Genomic DNA, 24,524 nt, shown 5'->3' with positions numbered 1-24,524 from the left:
TCGTATTAAAACTGTCAAAAGTCAATGACTGTCAAAAGTCAATGACAAAGAAAAAATTTTAAAGGCAGCAAGAGAAAAAAGGATGGTAACTTACAAAGGAACCCCCATTAGTCTATGAGCAGATTTCTCATCAGAAACCCTATAGGCCAGGAGGGAGTGGAATGACATTCCCAAAATACTAAAAGATAAAAATTGTCACAAAAGGATACTCTATCCAGCAAAGTTATCATCCAGATATAAAGACTTTCCCAGAAAAAAGCTGAGGGAATTCATCAACACTAACCTGCCTTACACAGTGTTGAAAGGAGTTTTCTACCAGAAACAAAATGGCCAAAATATACAAACCTCTGAGCAAAGTGATAAATAGAAACAGAAAATTGCAACTGTTTATTAGAATAGGTTTTAAAACACTTTATTACAGCATAAAAATTAAAGGGGGAAAAGGCAGGAAAAAAAATAACTATACCCATTTCAATTCAGTAATAAATTCACAACATAAAAAGGGATAATTTGGGGAAACAAAAACACAAAAGGGGAAGAGGAAAAGGATGGAATCTGTATAAGCAAATGAAGATAAGATGCGTTAGCCAAAAAAAGGACAATTTTATCTATGAGATATTTTATACAAACCTCATGTTAACCACAAAACATAAATCTAGAGCAGAGACACAAAATATACAAAAGAGGAAACTGAGAAAAATACTATAGAAAACCACCAAAACAAAATGGCAGGCAGAAACACAAGAAAAAGAAACAATGGAGGGACTTCCCTGGTTGTCCAGTGGGTAAGACTCCGCACTCCCAATGCAGGGGGCCTGGGTTCAGTCCCTAGTCAGGGAACTAGATCCCACATGCATACCACAACTAAGAGGTCTGCATGCTGCAACTATGAGCCTACATGCTGCAACTAAGGATCTTGCATGCTGCAATGAAGACCCAGTGCAGCCAAAATAAATAGAAAAGAAAAAGAAAAAGAAACAATGGAGATATGGAGCAACCAGAAAACAAAAGATTAAATGGAAGTACTAAGCCCTTGCTTATCAATAATCACCCTAAATATAAATGGATTTAATTCACTAGTCAAAAGACACAGAGTGGTAAGATGAATTAAAACACAAATTCCAACTATATGCTGCCTCTGGAAGACTGATCTCAGCTCTAAAGACAAATATAGGCTCAAAGAGAAGGGATGGAAGATGATACTCTGAGCAAGCAGCAGCCAAAATAAAGCATGTGTAGCCATACTCATATCAGACAAAATAGATTTCAACCAAAAAAGGTAACAAGAGACACATGTGGACAGTATATAATGACAAATGGAACAATTCATCAAGAAAACATAACAGTTATTCATACACAGGCACCTAACATAGGAGCACTAAAATATATAAAGCAAATACTAACAGACTTTAAGGGAGAAATAGATAGCAATACAATATTAGTAGGGGTGTTAAAAGTCCCCTACATTTTTGGAGACAAACAAAAAGGGAAATACAACATACCAAAACTTACAGGATGCAGCAAAAGCAGTTCTAGGAGAGAAGTTCACAGCAATAAATTCCCACCTCAGGAAACAAAAATCTCAAGCAACATAACTTTACACCTCAAGGAACTAGAAAAAAAGAACAGACGTAGCTCAAAGATCTGTAGTGAAGTCCTCTTTCATTTCTATTAAAGTAATTTGTGTCTTCTTTTTCTTAGTTAGCCTGGTTAGAGGCTTATCAGTTTTATTAATATCTTCCAAAGAACCAGCTTTTGGTTTTGTTGATTTTCTCTGTTGATTTCCTGCCTTCAATTTCATTGACTTCTGCTTTAATTTTTATGATTTTTCTTACTTACTTTGAATATAATTTTTTATTCTTTTCCTAGTTCTCTAAGGTGAAAGCTTAGATGATTTATTTTAAATCTTTCTTCTTTTCTAATATATGCATTAAATCCTATAAATATCCCTCTAAACACTGCTTTTGCTTCATCCCACACATTTTGATAAGTTGTATTTTCATTTTTATTATTTCAAGGTATTTTAAAATTTCTCTTACAATTTCTTCTTTGACCCATGTGATATTTAGAAGTGTGTTGTTTAATTTATAAGTATTTGGGGATTTTCTGGCCATCTTTCTAGTATGAATTTCTACTTTAATTCTATTGTCACCTGAAAGCATGTATTGTATGATTTCTATGCCTTTAAATGTGTTAATGTGTATTTTATAGCCTAGAATATGATTTATCTTGGTGAATGTTCCATGTGAGCTTGAAAAGAATGTGTATTTGGCTGTTATTCGATGAAGTAGTCTGTAGGTGTCAGTTATATCCAGTTGATTGGTGGTGGTGTTGAGTTCAACTGTGTCCTTACTGATTTTCTGCCTGCTGGATTTCTGATGAGGCGTGCTGAACTATTCAACTATGATGGTGGATTTGCCTATTTCTCTTTGCAGTTCTATCAGTTTTTGCCTCACGTACTTTGATGTTCTGTTGTTAGGCACATACATGTTAAGCATTGTTATGCCTTCTTGGAGAATTGACCCCTTTATCATTATGCAATGCCCTTCTTTATCATTGATAATTTTCCTTGCTTCAAAGACTGCTCTGACATTAATATAGCTACTTCTGCTTTCTTCTGAGTAGTGTTAGCATGGTATATGTTTCTCCATCCACTTACTTTTAATCTATATTTAGCTTTATATTTAAAGTGGGTTTCTTTATATTTTTTCTTATACATTTATTTATTTTATTTATTTTTGTTTTTGGCTGTGTTGGGTCTTCCATGCTGCATGCAGGCTTTCTCTAGTTGCGGCGAGCAGGGGCTACTCTTTGTTGCTGTGCATGGGCTTCTCACTGCAGTGGCTTCTCTTGTTGCGGAGCATGGGCTCTAGGCTCGTAGGCTCAGTAGTTGTGGCTCGTGGGCTCTAGAGTGCAGGCTCAGTAGTTGTGGCGCACGGGCTTTGTTGCTCCGCAGCATGTGGGATCTTCCCGGACCAGGGCTCAAACCCGTGTCTCTGCATTGGCAGGCAGATTCTTAACCACTGCACCACCAGGGAAGTCCCTAAAGTGGGTTTCTTAATTTATCCCTCCCCTCACCCACCTCCCACTTCTCCCCCCATATGTTGGGATTAACATACACATGCTACTATATACAAAATAGATAACCAACAAGGGCCTACTGTATAGCACAGGTACTATACTCAATATTTTGTAATAACCTATAAGGGAAAAGAACCTGAAAAAGAATATATATAACTGAATCACCGTGCTGTACACCTGAAACTAACACAATATTGTTAATCAACTATGCTTCAATTAAAAATTTTTTTTTAAATAAAGTGAGCTTCTTGTAGACAGCATATAGTTGGGTAGTGGTTTTTGATCCACTCTGACAATCTCTGTCTTTCAATTGATGCATTTAGATCACTGACAGTCAAAGTGATTATTGATATAGCTGAATTAATATCTACCATATTTGCTATTGTTTTCTATGGTTTGTTGCCCTTTGTTCTTTGTTCCTCCACTCTTTTTCTTCCTTTTGTGGTTTTAACTGAGCACTTTATATGATTCCATTTTCTCTCCTTACTTAGCATATCCATTATACTTTTATTTAGTGTTTGTCCTAGAGTTTGCAGTATATGTTTACAATTAATTGAAGTCCACTTTCAAATAACACTTTATTGCTTCACAGGTAGTGCAAGCATCTTATAATAAAATATATTCCATTCCTCCCTCTCATCCCTGTATCGTTGCTGTCATTTATTTCACTTGTACATAAGCATATATAGCCTAATATATTGTTTCTATTGTTATTTTGAACAAACTCTTATTTGTTAGATCAATTAAGAAAAGGAAAAATAAACATTTTCACTTATTCCTTCTCCAACACTCTTCCTTTCTTTATGTAGATCTGAGTTTCTGATCTATACAATTTTCCTTTTCTGAGAAAAACTTCTTTGAACATATCCCACCAGGCAGGTTGACTGGTCACAAATTCCCTTAAAATTTGTTCATCTGGCAAAGTCTTATTTCTCCTTTACTTTTGAAGGATAATCGCACAGGGTACAGAATTCTACATTGGTGGGGATTTTTCTTTCAATATTTTAAACATTTCACTCCACTGTCTTCTTGCTTGCATGGTTTCTGAAGAGAAGTCAGATGTAGTTCTTATCTTTGCTTCTCTCTAGGTAAACTGTTTTTCCCTCTGGCTTCTTTCAAGATTTATTTCTTTATCTTTGATTTTCTGCATTTTAAATATGATATGCCTAGGTGTAGGTTTTTTTTTTTTTCTTTTTTGGCATTCATCCTGCTTGTGTTTCTTTAAGCACAGCTTCCTGAACCTGTGATTTGGTGTCTGATGTTAGTTACTGGAAATTCTCAGGCACTATTGTTTCAAATATAGCTTCTGTTCCTTTCTCTTTCTTCTCCTTCTGGCATTCCCATTCACTTATTTACTCCTTTTGTTGTAGTCCCACAGTTCCTGGATATTCTGTTCTATTTTTTTAAAGTCTTTTCTTTTTAGTTTTGGAAGTTTCCATTGGAATAGACTCAAGCTCAGACATTCTTTCCTCAACCATGCCAAGTCTATTAATGAGCACATCTGATGAACTCTTCATTTCTGTTAGTGTTTTTTACTCTTGTATGTTCTTGATTCTTTATTAAAATGTCCATCTCTCTTACATTATCCGTCTGTTTTTGCTTGCTGTCTACTTTGTCCATTAGATCCCTTAACATATTAATCATAGTTTTAAAAAATTCCTGGTTTATAATTCCAACATTCTTGCCATACCTGATTCTGCTTCTGCTATTTTTTCAGTTTCTTCAAACTGTGTTTTTTCTCAGTTTAGTATGCTTTGTGATTTTTCTTCGTGGCCAGATATGAAGTACTGCGTAAAAGGAACTGGTAAATAGTTCTTTAGCAATATGGTAGTCAAGTGTGTGTGGAGAAGAAATGTTCTTTAATCTTATGATTAAATAAATCTTACTCTTTTAATGAGACTGTGCCCCTGAACGTCAGACTTCAGAAGTGCTTCTCCATTTCTGCTCTTCCCGCCCTTGCATGTGACAGAATAGCTAGAGGGGGATGAAATCTTGTATTTTCTGTCCCCCATGTGGAAGAATAGAGGGAGCTGGAGTATCCCCTTCCTGCAGCTCAGTTGGGAAAAATGATTTCTCCTGAGGGCAGCCCTTGAATACTCTGGGGGGCAGGACAGAGAACTCAGACATGGTTCAAAATGGCTAGCCTCCCTCCCCCCATCCCGCCACCAGAAGCATGAGGAGGTCTTTCTCCAGTCTTCACTTCAAGAGGGTAGTACTCTTAGAGGTAAAGGGAGGCCCTCCTTGACTGTGTCCCTCTGGAGTTTTTAACTCAGAATTACTCACACTGAGCCTCCAGCAATTTGTCAATTTAAGTTCAGTTTCCCCTACCTTGGTATTGGTTCCTGAGGGGGCTTCTGCTCTACTAAGCTGTGATTCTCAGTATCCACATGTCTGTCTCTCTGATTTGGGGAGCAGCAGGTTACTTTGTGACCTCACTTCTCTGATAGACTAAGAACAGTTGCTGATTCAGTTTGCTTAGCTGTTTACCTGTCAGAACACAGTGACAATTTCCAAGCTCCTTACATACTTAACCAGAAATGGGAAGGCTCTTCTTACTCTCAGTGCATGTATGTAATGTCAAACAATGTAATAGTCATCTCTTTAGATTTAAGCATGTCTTACAAAACTCATTGCTCACCACTGTTTCTTGTACTCTTTAGTTTCCTTATCTAAGCCCTTTGTTCAGATTTCTTTTTCCTTTGGTTAGGTTACTTCCTGAAGTGTTTTGCTTGGATAGAATATGTGGGTGGTGTGCAAGTGTAAAGGACGATGTCTTCACTGGGTATATGATCTTGGGACTTATACCTGTTCACTCAGTAGCTTACAATGATTGTCCACTATCTTCTAGCTTCCAATCCTGCAGAGAAGTTGAATCTTCTTTTCTTTATAGGTATCCTGTGATTTCTGGCTAGAAGCTTAGACATATTTTTTTTCTTTATCATTGAAGTTCAGAAACATTGCCAGAATATGTCTAGGCGTGTGTCTTTTTTGCCCAATCCTGTTTGGAACTCCCTTTCAGTAAAATGATTCGAACACTTAAAAAAACTTTAGAATAGTTTTATATTCTATTTTACCCTTAATCATCACTTCTCTATTTGTTCTCTTTTCCCATAAAAATCCTATTATTTGTATAATAGATTTCTTAGGTTTGCTTTCCAAGTGTCTTATTGTTTTCCTTATGATTTGCAATTCTTTCCTTTTTTCCTCTGCGCTGTGAGTTGTGAATTATTTGTCCCTTTTAGTTATCTGCTCCATCAATTGAATTTTCACAAGAGCCATAATAATTTTTAGTGTTTCTTGAATTTTTAAATCCAAAGTCATGTTTTGTACTTACAGCAAATCTTTTTTAAAATTGTATAATTGCATCTATTTGAGATTCTTGTTAAAGAATCTATTAAATTTTCTATTAAATTTCTATTAAATTTTCTTTTGTCTTTTTTGCCTCAGTGAGATCCTCCTTCTCTTGGACTTGGTATTAATTATCTATTACTGCATAACAAATTACTCCAAAATGTCGTGGTTAGAATTCTAAAACTCACAGAATAGCTCACAGAAATGAGCAGAAATGCTCTAAACACAGCTCACAGTTGCTGTGGGTTGTCCAGGAATGGCTGAGCTGGGTCGTTCTGGTTCCAGGGCTCTCACAAGGCTGCAGCCAAGGTGCTGGTCAGGGCTGCTGTCCTCTCACGCACAGCTGAGAAAGGATCTGCTTCAGGCTCCCTTACGTGGCCTCTCCACAGGCTGCCTCAGGCAGGGCAGCTGGTTCCCCCAGGAGTAATCCAAGAGCATGTGAGAAGGAACACCCAAGACAGAGCCACAGCATGCTTCTAACCCAATTTGGAAATTATATCTCATTTCTTTTTTACATCCTATTCCTTGGAAGTCAGTCAGTAAGGCCAGGCCTTCCACACAGGAGGGGATTACACAAGGATGTGAACACCAGGAGGTGAAGGTCAGTCCTCCCTCAAGCTATGAAGACCCTCCTTAGAAAGCTGTACCTTACCCTGTCTGTTCATGAATGTGAGTTCCCTTGAGCCTGTTCATGTCAAGCTCATGGGAGGTTCTTGGGCAATGGCAAACATGAAGAGGTTGAAGACAGGATGGTCTTTGTTCTAGAGGCAAGTAAGCTGTCCCTGGACTTCAGTCAGCCAGAATCCTGGCCTCTTATCCCACCCAGAAATAGAACCAGAGCAGCCCAGAAAGCCACAGGGAGTCCCTGAAGAGCAACACATCAGGTTTGCTTTTCAGGAAAAAAAAAAACTTTAGTAAAGTTATGGAGGATGGATTGCAGAAGAGGTAGGAGAATCCATTGTGGGGCTTTGGCAATAGTTCAGGTGAGAGATGATGGGCTGAATTAGTGCAGTGGCATTTGAAAGGGGTGTTTTTGATATTTAGGAGGGAAATTTTACTAAATGTGAATCTGGATGTTGGGTGTGAGGGAGAAGAAACATAAATGAATTCCCAATCATTTGGCCTCAGCAGGTAAGTGCAAGAAGGAACTATTCATTGGAAAAGGACATGCAATTAGAAGAACTCAGTATTTTGTGTGGGCTGTGGGGAATGATTAATTCAGTTTATTTTTAAAATAAATAAATAATTTATTTTTGTCTGCGTTGGGTCTTCATTGCTGCGCACGAGCTTTCTCTACTTGTGGCGAGCGGGGGCTACTCTTCGTTGCAGTGTGCGGGCTTTTGGTGTCTTCTGTTGCGGAGCAGGGGCTCTAGACGTTTGGGCTTCAGTAGTTGTGGCTCACGGGCTCTAGAGCGCAGGCTCAGTAGTTGTGGCACAAGGACTTAGTTGCTCTGCAGCATGTGGGATCTTCTTGGACCAGGGCTTTAACCTGTGTTCCCTGCATTGGCAGGCAGATTCTTAACCACTGCACCACCAGGGAAGTCCCTACTCCAGTCTTTAAAATGGTTTGCTTAGATGCTGGTGGAACATCCAACTGGAATTCTTCAATAGGAAGTTGTGTTACAAAAACCTGCGTTTCCGGGATTCCCTGTGGAATCCCAAGTGGAAGCTGTCGGTGGGAGTTCTCACTAAGCTCCAACCCGCTAAATAGGGGAGTAGCATTTTCCTAGGAGAAGACACTTCAAGCGGTAGGCATGTGCCCAGGGCTGCGTCTTCTGGGCTTTCCGCTCTGTAATGCAGATAGTGGCTGAGCTTTCTGACTTTATTATTGTGAAACCAGCACCTCCTCCGCTTTAGTTCTGTGGCAGGGCAGACACCCAGAGGTTACAGAAACGTTTACTGTCTATATAGAGGCATCATATTCTCATGAATGGCACCTAAAAACCACATGCCAGGCTCCCTGCTACACAAGTGGACGAGGGAGGGTGTGCTGGCTGTTCTGTGGCCACCAATTTGGTATTAATCAGGTTCTGTATTCACAAAGCCTCCCAATTTCATTTTTGCTATGGTCTGCTTCCGTGCCTGGGTTTTCCCCACCGTGAGATGTGCGAACGTCCTGCTACCCAGAGCTTTCGAGCACCTTGCAAAGCCTGCTAGTAATGAAGAGTGAGGTCTGTCCCTGTCTTTGCTTGCTTCCTGCATCCAGTTAGCAGCAATTGAACGGTCAGCTGGTGAGTCACTGGCCGCTATTTAGTTTGTTTTGTCAGCTGTTTATTCATCTGTATCTTCCTGTTAAGATGCAGGGTGTGCTTTTTAAAGAAGCCTTACACAGCATAAGTTTTATTTTGGGACTGGATGTACTAATATATAAAGAGGATCTCTGAGAGTTATTTAGCCCTGTAAGCTATTTTCTTTCAGCAAAATTTTGTGGGCGCTCACTAGGTGCCAGGCACTGTTTAGGGCACTGGTGGTGCAGCAATGAATGAGATGGTCTCAGCTTCCAGCAGCTTACCATCCACTCCAGGGAGATGAGCATAAGAAAGTGCTGCATAGCACAGGGAGATCAGCTGGATGCTTTGTGATGACCTAGAAGGGTGGGATGGGGAGGGTGGGAGGGAGACGCAAGAGGGAGGGGATATGGGGATATATGTATATGTATAGCTGATTCACTTTGTTGTACAGCAGAAACTAACACAGCATTGTAAAGCAATTATACTCCAATAAAGGTTAAAAAAAACGTGTGGTGAGTGCAGTAAAGCATGGTAGACAGAAAGAGGGTATGCAGTGGCGATCTGAGAGTTTCTACAACAGGAGGGGATGGTGGGAGGTGAGGAAGAGTCTAGAGAAGGTTTTTGTTTTGGACGCTTGGTTAATGGTGTTGCTGTTGAGAATAATGGAAAAGAAGCAGCAGGTGTGTTAGGTGATGGCTGTGGAGACACGGGCTCATTTTTGGACCTGTTGCAATAGTTTGAGAAAGAGGACTGGGCGGGAAATGCAGATGTGAGCTACATGTAACCATTTGGAAATGTGTTTCTACTAAAAACAGATTGTACTTTATGTTTATGGCACCTGACAAATGACTAGCACTTCAAAAGTATACGGTGTTTATTTTAAAATGTAATTTTCAGATAAAATGTAAGTGGATTCCAGATCATGGCTTTTTTCTTTAATGGTGTCATCTTTTATGTCGGGGATTCAGCATATCAGGAGGGGAAGCGGGCAGTACAAACTGAACACAACCTACAAAGTGAACTTCAGGGTGTTAACAATGACATTAAAAGTGTTACTTGCCCTTTCAGGATTAGAGATTTAAAAAACACTCTGATGAACTATGGAAAACTGTATATTGAATTTGATCTTGAAATGCTGTAGAATGAAGGTTCTTTTCAACAGTGCCGCACTAGTTCCCGGGAAGTCGGTAAAAATGTGTCCTTTATCATACAAAGAATTTTCAAGAACACGTTTTTGTAAAATCGTCCTTGTATCCAGGAATCTAGCCTAACCCTAACCTTAACTCTAACCCTAACCTGTCCCCTTAACCCTAACTCTAATCCCAACCCCCAACCTGCGTGTCGCACTGTCGACTTAAAAAAAGGCACCGTCTGACAGTTGCGAGTTAAGTTTTATTTGGGGCAAAATGAGGACTGCAGCCCGAGAGACAGCATTTCGGAGAGCTCTGAGAAACTGCTCCAAAGAGGTATGGGGGAATGTCAGTATATATGTGATTTTGGTGAAGGGGAATACATGTAATCAAGCACAGATTTTTTGTAGAAGGTTTCTGCTAGTCTCGGGAAGCTTACTGCTAGTCACGAGGAGTAGATGTCACCATGAAGGATTTTAGTGCTTTTCTAGATATGAGGAGATACAAGAACCGGGCTCATAAAGTCGGCTCCTGAAAATACCTAACTATCTGAAGACCTGTTCTGCCAGTTTTTCCCAGAGCACAGAGTGCCTCATTTCAGCGCTCCACCCTGAACTCCTTTCAGGGGTGTTGAAAATCAGCAGCTGCAACAGCACATAGTTTAATCCTTGTAGAGGTAGATGGCGAGTGCCACTTGTAGTTGACAACACTAACACCAACTCTGGCATGAATCTGCATCTGCACATCTAAACTGACGCCTCATCCAAAGCTGAGCCTTAACTCTGACAGTAACCTGAACTCTAACCCTAAATGCAGCACTAACCCTTAACTCTAATGTGAACCCCATTTCTTGTCACTAACCCTAACCTTATCCCTAGAACTGGCTTTTTTAGGGGTAGACCTATTAGGGTAAAATGTTCTTTAGGTCTCTAGAAAACAGGTAATCAAAACTGAGAAATGAATTTCAGATTAAATGAGTAATTTACGAACAGATCATCAGTGGACCATCTTCAACAGCATTTCATGGTCAGGTAGCCTGATCTTTCTGATAAAGATACCCAAGGTGTGGATATTGTTCCCGGATGTCTACAGGACATCCTTGCCTCTGTTCTCTGATGTCACTAAATGTACTTAATAAGGGTCATTGTGAAAATTCAGTGAAAGTCTCTGGAGAGGCAAGATCCAAATTGAGAGTACATTTCCGTAGACTCACAAAGGCGTATGCTAACCTTGATCCCAGTCTTCTAGGACTCCCCAAAGTGTAAGACTTTCCTACTCCAGAAGACCTGCAGAAGCCTGGGCTCTTCCCTTTGTATCTAAATTCCACTGTGACCCGAATCCAGCTAGAACTCATGTGGATTAGACGAGCAGTCTTTAAGACAGCATGCTGTGTTAGGCTCTGAGGGTTATGGAAGTGAGGTAAGGTACTGCCTTGCATTCAGAGACTTCACAGCCAAGTTGAGGGAAAATGATTACCGTACATGAAACAACGAGAGAGTCTGATGGGACAGGACGTAATTCAGTGCTACACTGCGTGGTGCAGACCTGGATGCTGAACTGGCCCAACACATGGACGGTATTGCCTCACATTTGCCTAGCACTTTGCTGCTACCAGACCTTTGTGACGCACATTCCGTCCTTCCTAGGGTTCTGGGAGGTTGACAAAGGGCAAGTATTAGTATAATCATTTATCTTTGTATATGCAAAAATGACTCAGAAAAGTTAACTGTTTCTTCCCAGATCCCCCAGCAGAGCTTTGATCTCAAGTCAGCCAACTTCAAATCCAATGGGAAGCTCACTCTATTTCATGGAGTAAATGAGACTTGAGCTGGGCCTTAGAGGCCTGAGTAAAATTTGAAGAGATGAGGGGAAATGAGAGTATTCTTCTTGGGGTAAAGAGTATAAGGAGAAGGCAGGGAGCCAGGAATGGGAGGGTGAGCAGATGAGGGGCGGGGCCAGTGGATGAGGTAAGACTGGAAGGGAAAATGGGGCTTTGAGAGCCAGGCAGGGGTTCATGTTTCATGTAGGGTTTCACTACCTACATGAGGAGTCAGTGAAGCTTTGAACTGGCTTAGTGGCTTAAAGAAAGACCCATCTGATACTGGTGTGCGGGGAGGTTTAGAACAAGGGGGGTCCAGAGACAAGAAACCCATTTAGGTGGCTTTGGGGTGTGGCTACAAGGACAGGCCTGGAACCGGGTGGCAAGAGCTGGTATAAAATAAAAATAAATGGGTTTGAGAAAAGGAAGTTCAAAAGGACAGACTTAGTGTTTGATTGAGCATGAAAGATGGAGAAAGTGAAAAAAATCAAAGACTCTAAATTTCAAATAACCAGTTACGTGGCTTCAGGGAAGTGATAGAATCTCTCTGGGCCCCTCAACGGAAGGAAATGCAAGTGCAACCCCTCACCTCACAGGGGACTGAGGCTTGTATGTACATAGAAGGACTGGATTAATTGGTTGTTTTGAGAAAGAGGGGCAATTTTATTTATTTATTTTAAAAGATTGCTTTTATTTATTTATTTATTTTTGGCTGCGTTGGGGTCTTCGTTGCTGTGTGCGGGCTTTCTCTAATTGCGGCAAGCTGGGGCTACTCTTCGTTGTGGTGCGCGGGCTTCTCATTGCAGTGGCTTCTCTTGTTGCGGAGCACAGGCTCTAGGAGCGCGGGTTCAGTAGTGGTGGCTCACGGGCTCAGTAGTTGTGGCTCGCGGGCTCTAGAGTGCAGGCTCAGTAGTTGTGGCGCACGGGCTTAGTTGTTCCGTGGCATGTGGGATCTTCCCAGACAAGGGCTCGAACCCATGTCCCCTGCATTGGCAGGTGGATTCTTAACCACTGCGCCACCAGGGAAGTCCCGAGGGGCAACTTTAAAATGTCTAGAGAGACATTCTCAACGACATTATTTAAAATAAGGAAAAATTGGTAAATGTCTAAGTGCCTCCCATGGGGGGAGAAGTAAATACATTATGAGTATTGTATAGAAATTAAAACCACATTTAAATAACATGGGGACATAAGTATTCAAAATATAAAAGTAGGTGGAGGAAAGAGGGCATAATACTATCTGAATATTATGAAGAATAAATACATGTAGAAAAAAAGGACTGGGAGAGTGATTGTCTCTTGTTGATGGTAATGTGGCTGATTTGTATTATCAAGTTTTGTACTTTGGATTTTTCCAAATTTTGTGCAATGAGCCTTATCACTTTTATAATGAGAAAAAAATATTTCGGAAAAAAGAATAAGAAATGAGTTCAACTACTACTGAAACTGTGCAACTCAGATTGGGACTTCAACCCATGGTCTTTTAAATAAGATCACACACCTGGTCTCAGGACTTAATGAAACTCAGGTTCTTGATGTCTCCTTGCAGAAAGAATTCAGTGAGAGACAAAGTGATAGGTAAGAAGTGGATTTATTTAGAGAGAAACACACTCCACAGACAGAGTGTGGGCCATCTCAGAAGGTGAGAGGCCCCAAAATATGGGGTGGTTAGTATTTATGGACTGGGTAATTTCATAAGCTAATGAGTGGGAGAATTATTCCAACTATTTTGGGGAAGAAGTGGAGATCTCCAGGAATTGGGCCACTGCCCACTTTTTGATCTTTCATGGTCGGCCTTGGAAGTGTCATGGCACTGGCGGGTGTGTCACTTAGCTTGTGCTAATGTATTACAATGATGCTAACGTATGAGGCTCAAGGTCCACTGGAAGTCAAATCTTCCACCATCTTGGACCTAGTTGGTTCTAACCAGTTTTTATCTTGTCCTATGGATATGTCATTCTTTTAAAGGTTGTACCCTGCCCCATTCCCTCCTGTTTCACTACTGTTTAAAATCTTTAGATATGTTGTCTCCCTTATAACTGTTTCAAAAGAAAATAGCATATAATAGGTAGAGAGGTGGCATCCTTCTCTATCTGAGTTAAAAAATATCAGTGGAGTGGAATAGATCCTGAGACATGACAGAGAGGGAGAGGTGACCTTCATAGGAAAAAGGGAATAGGGCTGAAGAAAATAAAATACAGCAAAGATAGAGCAGAGATACATGCCTTCACAGACAGGAAATCAGAGTTCTTCCCTGTAAAGTAGTCTGACCTTTGGAAGCTGTTTACAACTCAGATAAATACAAAAGCAACTTTGGAAGTAGATAAGAATGCAGTTAAGTCACAATTGCAAACAATGCTTCATTGTACAGTATTTTATTATGTTTGCTAACCTCCAGGAAACCTCTGCCAGGATTCCTCTTGGTTTTCCACCAGGGCTGCAAAATGTTTTCAGTGAACCTGCATTCAGGCATAAATGAAAACTGACCATCCAGTGACATCATGAAACATTTATGTGTTGAGAATTTTTTATGAATTTACATGTAACTAAATAAAATACTTCTAGGAAATAAGACCATAATTGTACCCCGAGGAAAATAATAATTGAAAACCTATAGAATAATTATCATAAAATCTTGGATCTGTGAAGGTTCCTGGCTTTGTGCTTAATAAACAGATAATATGACATGACATGGCTACTGACTGGAGGCAATATGAGGGGGAAAATGGTCTTTGACACCAAGTTTTCTGCTAAATGTATGATCTCACATGACCTTGTATTATCACTTAAATTGAAAACCCTGGGAATTACCTTTAACAGTTGAGTTTCTGACAAATGGAGCCTTCCTTTTGGCTTATCGTTTTTTTCGTTTTAATTTATTTATTTTTTATTTTATATTTTGGCCTCGTGGCGTGCGGGATCTTAGTTCCTGGACCAGGGATCAAACCCGCGCCCCCTGAAGTGGAAGCGTGGAGTCTTAACCACTGGACCGCCAGGGAAGCCCCCTTTTGGCTTATCTTTGACTGTATTTTACAGTTACCTGTGTATTGTTGTTTTCCACCAAAGACATGCTACTCAAAGTTCAGAGAACTCTCCTGAAATATTTTTTCTTCTCCCTACAATTTACATTGGCCCACGTGTCCCCTCACTGTTCTGGATCTCACTCTACCTTATCACAGGTGAGCACACGAGGGTCTGCCTGGTAGAGGGTCAGAGCTCTCTGAATAGCATGGTCCCCAAGCCCCAGTAAATACTAGATCTGAAAAGGGTAAGGGGGCACCCTCTCTGGTTTTCTTTAGGATCAGCTTGTTACTAGGTTTTGGGTAGACCCGCATGTGCTAATTTTCTTAGCTATGCTCACATTTGTAAAAATGGCATAAAAGAAAAGAAATGAACATAGCAAGGATTGGAAGAACCTGAGTTTCTCACTACCTCTCACCATCCCCCAGTGTGTGTGCTGCCTGCCTATATTTTATGTGGCAAGTGGGCAAAACTGCTCCATGTAGAGATGGAAGATTTTTCCCGGTTATAAGATACTTTTCTAGGTTGTCAAAGTAAATACTGTAATATCTTTTTCTTATGATATTCCTATGGTAGAGAATGCCAGAAACATTAGGAAAACAAAAATTCACATGTCGATACTAATTGTTTAAAAGTTAAACCTCATTAGAGTATGTTTGCATATTTAAAATGTCTCCGAGGAGGAAGGTAACACGCTGGGAAGGAAGGATGAGGATAAGAACATTATGGAACTTTTGGACTTTATTCATAAAAATGAAATAATTAGGCCTGAGATGGCTTTTCAGTTGTAGGCCTCTCATCCCGTATTTCCCTTTGAATGACTGTCACAATAAGCTACCAGTCACCACACCGTGTGTAATCAGTGTGACATCTGGCTCCATAAGAGGCCACTGTTTCTCCAGCGTTAGCTAAACCGGTGCACTTCCTGTTGCTGGATTAACTGTCAGAGCCACAGGGTCTGATTTCCCTCCTGCTGATTTACAGTCCCTGTCCCGTTCTCTGTCGGCACTTGGATATCATTCCCGCTTTGAAAAAACTTACTCCTTTGACAAATATATACAAAACAGAGAGCTAATGGGGTGACTAATCTATTTGAAGAACCTTCTACATCCTTTTGTGATAGATGATTCCTACTTGGCTTGACACATGTACATTTGGCACCTTTTCCTTGACAAGTAAACCAAGATTGTGTGGTTTTCATTGTGGCCTATGGTGTAGAAGCGGAGAATGAGGAAGAAAATAATTTGAAGATTTGCAGAGAGAAGGGATTGGATTTCACCCTGTCGTGGAGTCAGTCCATTGGGATAAACCAAGTCACTAATACCAGGCAGAGGAAGTGACCGAATTTTATATTTTGTGTCAGACACAACCTCAAAACAAAGAGGAACCACTCCAAGGACCTGGCCAGATGCAAGCCTGGTAAGTCGCTGCTTAAGATGGAAACTTTCTTGTGAAGCAAAACACCAGCAAGAATATATTTTAGGAAGAAATGTTTGGGTCTTTGAAAAGTTTTATACTTTCTATAACTGTGACTGTGTTAAAATAAGAATTCTGACATGGTGGGAGATGTGATTTGGGGGTATTTTGCTGGGCTGCTTTGGGATATGTTTTCCTTTGGAGGAAGAAGAGTCAGAAAAATATTCTTGGTTTTACCATCTAAAGCTATTCTAGCATAAAGTCAAATTGCCAGAGACTTGGTGTTTGAGGATCTAGGCAGGTTGATGACCTTGAATTGTGCTTTTCTTCAATATATTCTGAAATGTCAACTGGTTGGATGTGTAGAGTTCTCGCTGAACATTCACTGACGGAAGATTTTATTGGAAGACTCAAGTCTATTCTGATTTAAAGAGCTATAGTTCCATAAAAAAAACAAAAAACAAAACTTTGCTTTTTGCCCTTTATTTAATAATATCTTTAGTGTTAAAGAGACAAAACCATAACCAAAGCAGTTGATGGCAAATACATTACGAAGAAAACCTGTAAACAGTAAAAATGTTAGAATAAGATCGTGTATTTCCAAAGAAAAGCTGAAGATTTAAACTTCAAAAAAGCAGAGATAGAAAAGGTAACTTTTTAGTTCTGCTTATCCATAAAAATTGCCACTATTTTTGCAATCACACCTACTAAGATGGCCTTTATATGGTGCTTTTGCCCTTATCAAGCAAGGGGGGAAATACCTAAATGTGAAATCACTGCAGTTTATTAAATGTCAAAGAGGAACTTGTTAACCAGACAATTCAGATAACCAGCTGCTGTGCAGAGCAGTTGCCAGCCATGGGAAATGTCAGCACTCCCTTTAGAGAAAGACAGCTGATGACTACACGAAATGCATAGTTTATAAATAATTAGAAAAAAAGATTAGAAGGTGTGCCACTCGTGTTAACCTATATGTTCCTCAGAAGAATAAATATTAGAATGTGTCATTAATAACAATGATCAAATATGATTGTGTTAGAAAATGAGAATGTAGACTACATTTCTGCCTAATTCCAGAATCTCAATTAGATACATGGGCAGGATATGAGCAGAGGATTGAGATTTCAAGGACAAGTGTTGGGGGAGGGGAGGCTGTCCAGGGAGTGGTTGAGGCCCCTTTGTGTTTATGAACTGAAAAGACAAGTTTCCCAGGAAGAAGTCTTTGTCAGGAGATGGGATTTTTCCACTTTCTCTCCCGGGAATTTCTCTTCCCTGAAATGAGGGCAGATGGAGCCTTCCATCTCCTTTCTGGATGCTTTCTCTCTCTCTGTCTTTGAAAAGGAGGAAATAAAATTCCCAGGAACGGATCCTGGCCAAGAAACCCTAAGGGAATCTATGGGATTCTAAGAGGTGGACCTAAGAAGGCCTATGACCCCCTGCAACTTGTGCAGAATTGCTGGTTGAAGAACGACTCCTTTGCATGAGTAGTGTGTTCGAAGGGAAGGACTCACACAGGTGGAAGAGAGACATGTCTTTGAACTACGCTGCCTTGGAAGCTGGACTTCTACTGCTCCGGCATCTCAGGATATTTAGGAGAAGAGCAGGCCCAGTCCAAGACCCTTGTGCTTTGTGTGCAGTGCCTGTGTAGGAGAGAGAGTAGAAAATGTTTCTTGCCCTGTGTGAACAAGTATGGGTCATCCAGAGAAATCTGAGAACCCTATAACGGGGTTAGTCTTGCCCAAGCGGTGGTAGAGAGGGTCCTGACCATGGAAGGAGCCAAGGCTTACTGAGGCATCCCTGATCTTCACCCAGGAGGGGTGAGCGGGAGACTCACGTGGAGACCCAGAACACTGAGCGTTAAGAGCACAGTAAGGACGAGAGGTGCGTGGCTCTGAGGATCAGGGCAAGGACAGAAGTAACGTTGGTGACGAGTTCAGAGCAGAATGGGGCTGGTGGAAAGGAGGGAATCATGAGAAATGACTCTGAACTGGTTCTGCTCACAGAGCCTGTGCACTGAGGCTGGGTGAGCGGGGCAGGGCCACCGTGGCCTAAAGGTGCTGCAGCACTTGGGCAAACTGGATAAAATCTCATATTATGGACTAAAAGTTACCCTAAGAAATCTTCTATTCCATGTCCCTCATTTCACTCACTTGGAAAGTGAAGCCTAGAGATGAATCCACGATTCCATAACTAATCATGGCAGAGCCTGGCCAGAACCTGCCCATTGAGTGGTCAGCTGTGCCTTGAGTCTGTCATGACTAATCTCATTGTTCCTTTTCCCTTGTTTACGTCTGTCACCACGAGGAGCCCAGCCCACAGGGCCCTAGTCCCCTCCTGGACTCTATTTACCATGTGGTTCTGCAGAGCCCCTCTTCCCCTGTCTCTCAGTCCTCCCCAACTCCTGGAACCTTCCACAATGCCTCTGCAACTCGCTGCAAGCCATCAGCTTATTTCTTTGTATCCCTCAGCTTTCCTTTCTGGATGGTCCCCTCACTGCCTAACTGAACCCAAGTCTTCCCGGAGGACCCTGCAGCTCCTCAGGTAGCAGGGGGTCGATGTCCTCTCCACCCCCCCTCCATTGCTCCTTCCACACCCTTTCCCCCTGTCCTGACATCTCCCAGCCTTAAACCCCATCTCATCAGACTCTGCCACCCACTCCCTCTCATTGTCAGAGTCATCAGCTGGGGTCAAGTGTACTGTAAAGCCTAAAACTTCAAATGCCGCCTTGATGCCTTGGAGCCTCACAGGCCCCAAAGGCCTGATCCTGAGTTGCCCTGCTCTTGCCAGATACGCCTCCCACCCCAGTGGGAAAGGCTTCCTGTCAGTTGGGTCAGCTGCGCCCCACGTGGTCCTCAAGCTGACAAGTTCACTTCCCTGAAAAATTACCCAAACAAGCCAATCAGCCCCTCCCACGGGGTACAGGGGCACCACACCCTCTTGTTACTACAAAGCCTGCCCCCAGGCTTCGCTGGTTCACTGTAATCTTGAGAGCAGCCCCCGTGAGACCCTGCATGGCACGCGGTGCCCTCCTCCCCCAGCTGTGAGTGTGTGTGGCTGGTGAACCACTGCCCTCTCCTCCGTCCCATGTTGAGCATCCTGTGTCCCATGCTATTCAGACAGGGACCCCTCCCTCACCCATGAGTGGATGGAAGGGGATCACAACAGTCAAGTCCCCTCATTTCTGGATCATTTTATTTCCCGAATCACTATCACTCTTTTCAACACTTTTCTCATATTAACTCTTGTTGATTTCAATGTACACATCTGTGATCCTTGCAGTGCCCTGGTCTTCAGGTCCTTTCATTCTTGTTCCCTATAATCTTGTCCTCCACCCTCCGTCAGCCACTCACTTCCACGTCCTTACCTCCCATGACCTTCATCTACGCCTCCCACTTCCCGCCTCCATCCCCTGTCTTTTCAGTTACTCATACAGCACCTTGAGCCCAAAAATCCTTTGACCCCAATGAGACCTTCATTCCATCAACTCTGTCACCTATTCCCTGTCCCTCACCCCCTTTCTTCCCTCTCTGCCCAGTTAAATGGCCAATTGTTACAATCACTCTCTTGTGCACACCCTCATCCCCCCTTGTTTTTGTCTTTTTCATCCTTCTCATTCAACAAACCTGCCTGACCCTGCCCTCATTCTCTCTGTACTGTGTCTGCGCAGCTGAGAGTGGCTCACGCACATTCACACTACACATGACTTTCAAGACCACCGTCCCCAAGTGGGCCCTGATGCTGCCTTGAGAACATCCTATATTTCCCTGGTCCGTGTGCTCTCCTGCTCACCTAGAGAAATATTTCACGCCTTTTCCTCTCCTAAAACCCCCAACACCTTTTCCCTGTGCTCTGTCTCAGCTGATGGCTTTGTTTTCTACTCACTGAGAAAACTGAGGTCGTTGGAAGAGAGCTTCCAAACTCCTGACACATGTCCAATCAGGAAGCATGTGATCCCATGTTCCTGCCCCTTCACAGGGCGTCCAGGCTCCTGCGGCCAGGGGCCCTCCCTGGGAACTAGATCCTATCAGCATCACTTCTCAAGGACGCTCCTCCAGCAATTGGGCCCTTTCTCTACTGGGTCATTCTCACCAGAAAGCAAATAGGTTTTGTTTCTCCCAAGTTTAAAAAAACAGCAACTTTTTATTGACGTCGTTTTTTCCTCATTATTTCTCTGCTCTCCTTCAAAAAGAAATGTCTCAAGAGTGTTCTCCAATTTTTCTCACCCTATTTCCTCTTGAACCTGCTGTAATCAGATTTTACTCCACTTCAGCAAATCCCTCTGGAAAATGTCAATAATAATAACTTCAAGCACAGCGGTCATCTCTCAGTCCTCATCTTACCTGACACGGTCGATCTCGGTCTCCTCCTGACATTCCTTCTTCCTTCACCTTGAACTGCGTGTGCTCTTCTGGTTTTCCTTCTATCTCACTGGTAGCTCTCAGTCTTTGGCTGTTTCCCCATCCGACGTTTTTACTGTGGAGCTCCCAGGGTCTTGGGCCTTGGACTCGTCTCCTGTTGGAATGCTCTCTCTTTGGGTGATCCAATCCAGTCTCAGGGCTTCAAATACCAGTCATATGACGACAACTCCCAGATTTACACATCCAGCTGGGACCTTGACCTTGAGACTCATGGCCAACACTTACCCAGCATCTCACTTCGATGCTGTAGCAGAGTCTAATCAGAAGGGCAGGACCACTATGAGTGATAGGAAATTGGCAGGGCGGGGGCGGGATTCATTGCAGGGATTCGAATTTTTGCAGTTGTGGAGTTGCTGAAGGGTCTGTGAAGAGCTGTTGACTCTGCCCCTGGGGGCCTTCAGGTGCCATAGGTCAGCTGTACCTGCAGTTGGGAGGAAGAGCTGGACCTGGAGTAGGAGGGAGCCGGATGACTGGGGCCACATCTGCCTCTCGCTGTCTCTGACCTGGACCACACGCCGGCCTGCACCCCGGCCCCGGGGGTCAGCAGAGCTGGGGAGGGGTGGGGCTAGGGAGGCTGCAGGATCTGCTACCCGCCCTGGCAGCGCAGTGGCCAGCGTTTTGGCCACAGTGCAGGCAGGTCGTGGCCTAACCTTAGACGCTACCTCATCTGCACCTTCCAAACTCAGCGCAGATTTACCTGCAGCCTGACCAGGAGCCACAGGAGGGAATGGGCTCTGTCTTAGCTCAGCTGATGCAGCTCAAAGCCCTCATCGTGTCTAATGGATTCTCACGCGACATGTTCCAAACTCTCCCCTTAAATCTTTCCCATCTACCATCTTTCTCCATCCTTCCGAGAATCTGAGTCATTCTTGATTCTTCTTTTTTTCTCACCTCCCTCCCCCATATTCCATTTTCCAGGAAGTCTAGTCAGCTGTGTCTTCAAAAAATCCAGAATCTGACTATGGGGTCCAAGCGCCATAATTTCCCACCTGGACCATTGCAGGGACTGCTCTCTGCTCCCTCACAAACCCCCTCCCCGTATACTTTCCACCTGGCAGGCTGGGTGGCCCCTTTGAAGCAAAAGTCAGATCACACTGTGCTGCCACACAAACCCTCCAAGGGCTCCCTGTCTCACTTGGAGTGAAAACCAAAGTCCTGCCAGCGAGCCGCCTCCAAGTCCCTACATCGGCTGTCCTCCGGGCCGGCGTCGCTCCTGCCGCACTGGCTCCCGGGCTCCTTCCGGCTCTCCAAGCGCGCCAGGCACGCTCCGGCCCGGAGCTTTCACGCTGGCCTCGGCCTCGCCTGCCTGGGACCTGATGCTCCCTCCCCTCCTTCAACTCTTCACGCCCCTGCGATGCCCACCCCGACCAGCCTGTTTTCAATTGCAGTCTCCTGTCCCGGTCACCCCTGGCGAGCTCTATTTGCTAAGTAGCTCTATTTTTTAGGAGCAATTATTACATTCTAAGACAGGCTCTGTGCATTATTACGATGATTGTCTGCCTCCACTAAGTAGAACGTAACCGAGTCAGGGCAGGGATTTTGACTGTTTTGTTTACTGATGTACCCCAGGGGCTTCGTCGATGTTTGTTGTATGAACTGAATGTTCTTAGTGTTTGCTTCCCCCTAATTGGAGGAGATGGATCTTAAGAAGGTTACCTTGTGCATTTCTCCATTTTTAGGAGGCATTCTTTCTACATCATTCCAAGGAATTTCTGCGGGAAAGAGAACCCTCCCTATTGTTTTAGGGCTTCGATTATAAACATCTTTTCTTTTTACCTAACTAGATCTTAACTATAAGAGTTGTCATCACTTTAACTCACCCTGGGAGCATGTGATTAAGTATTAGAGACGTACAGAGATGTAGTGGGACACACTCCTCAGCCTTCTTCTAAGGACTGAGTTCTGGGTTCCTTTCACCTAAGCCCTTGAGAGAGCTTTCAAAGTTGGGAAAAGAGGTCACTTGCTCGGGAACTTGATGCAGTTCGCTGTCCCTGCAACAGTGAGGTCTGAAGGAAGAGAAACCACTACCTGATGTGAAAGGAGGTTCCTAGAAAGTGAGGTAGGTGCCTTGGTGCCAGTTATGAATCTCCGAGATAGCGTTCTCTGGCAGCGGACGCAGAACAAGGAAAGGTTTAATCACGGAGGGTTTGCAGCTTGAAATGAAATGTTACTGAGCCTTTTTAAATGTCATGTGCCTGTCCCTTGGGGCGCTGCATCACACTGTACTCCGGTGACACCTTTATGGGACTGTCCTCTAACCAGTCCGAGTGCCACTCCAGAGCTGGGGTGATGTTTTTCCTCTCACCTCCCAGAGCTGGCAGGTGCCAGGACCAGGAAGCAGCTCGCTGAGGGCCTGTTGGGTGGACAGAGAATGAACGAGACATCTCCTGGATCAGCATCAGGAAAGAACAAGGAAAGGGAAGGGGCAGGGGGAGAGGAGGTGGCTCTTTGAGAGCCCCTGTGGGATTTGTGTAACGTAATGTAACTCATGCATTCCTGGCATGTGCTAAACGGTAGCTATTTGTATTTCATTTAATTTTACTAACTTCATGAGGTGTACGTTATGGCCCCTTTTTGACATGTAAGGAAACATTGGATCTGTTTAAGTGGCACTTTAGTGCCACTTAACTAGCGCTGGTGGAGCCAGGATTCAGCCTCAGGCCACACACCTTCCCTGATCCTATCTCTCCATGTGGTCCCCAGAAAGGACGCCCGGAAGCACAAGGCAGGCGTATGTATGTGTGTAAAACGCACACTGTGCACGTAGGCGGGCAATCTTCACCACAGACATGAGTAGGAAACTGGAGAGAACTTACCTTCTTTTAATCACCAACTTCCACCTGGCCCCTGGACCGCCATGCACTGTCTTGTGGTTCCAGATGTCCTCACCCTGGGATGGAATGCAGTCGTATTCCATCATTTAAACTCCGAGCCTCAGTCCTTTCACCTGTAAAACTGAAATAATTATATCCCCCCACCATGGGTTCATTGTGAAGATTAAGTAAGAATACAAGGCAACATTATTGAGGGCTCCCTATATACCAGACACTATTCTAAGCACAGTGCGTGGATTAGTTTATTTAATCCTCACAACCAGCCTATGTGGTGGGTATAATTATTGTCATCATGATCATTTAGTGAGTGAAGGGCTGGACATCAGAGATTAAGTGACTGGTATAAGGCTACCCAGCCAATGGCAAAGATTCAGACCTGGGCTGCCTGACTCCATGGGTCCCTGTGCCATTTCACCTCTGCTGTCTTAAAAAACAACAACAAATAAACAGAACCTCTAAAATAAGATAATAACTAAAATAATAAAGATCATAATAAAATAGCTACCACTTACTAAATGCCAAGTTGTACAAAGCTCCATGCTTGCTACCCTCCCCTGGTCTCACTGTGAGCCCCCAGCCCCTCACAGAGTTAGCGGGGGTAAATGACATGACAAGTGCCTCACATAATAGGACATTAATAAATATTTGGTCTGGTTTTCACCCAGAGATAACCAAAATTAATACCTTTATATAGAAACTTATAGATATTTTTTCTATACCTATTTACAAGTAAATAAATGTGGATTGTATCATACAACCTTTTTTTTTTACTTTCCCAAATATCATAAACATTTTTCCATGTCAATACATTTCAATCAACAACATGCTTTCTCAATGAGTGAGAATGAGCCCTCAAGTTGGAAAATACTGGCTCTTAGGGGTGAAAAAAATCTTAGATATTACAATGTATTGTGACCCTTCAAAGGACCACAGTACATAAACAGATGTACATCATGGTATTAAAATTTCATGGGGGCTGGGACTTCCCTGGTGGTCCAGTGGTTAGAACTCCAAGCTTCCACTGCAGGGGTCAGGGGTTCGATCCCTGGTCAGGGAACTAAGATCTCCACAAGCTGCATGGCATGCCCCCCGACCCCTACCAAAAAAAAAAAAAGAAAAGAAAAAATTTCATGGGGGAAGGAGGTGGGTGAGAAACTATTAAGATATTAGGGTAAAAAAGTCTAAAAAGGCTCCTTACAGGGACAATATTGGAAAGAGGTCGA

Source organism: Lagenorhynchus albirostris, chromosome 21 (assembly GCF_949774975.1).
Source record: "Lagenorhynchus albirostris chromosome 21, mLagAlb1.1, whole genome shotgun sequence".
NCBI lineage: Eukaryota > Metazoa > Chordata > Mammalia > Artiodactyla > Delphinidae > Lagenorhynchus > Lagenorhynchus albirostris.
The sequence above is the reverse complement of the archived record's forward strand: the minus strand, read 5'-3'. Positions refer to the sequence as shown.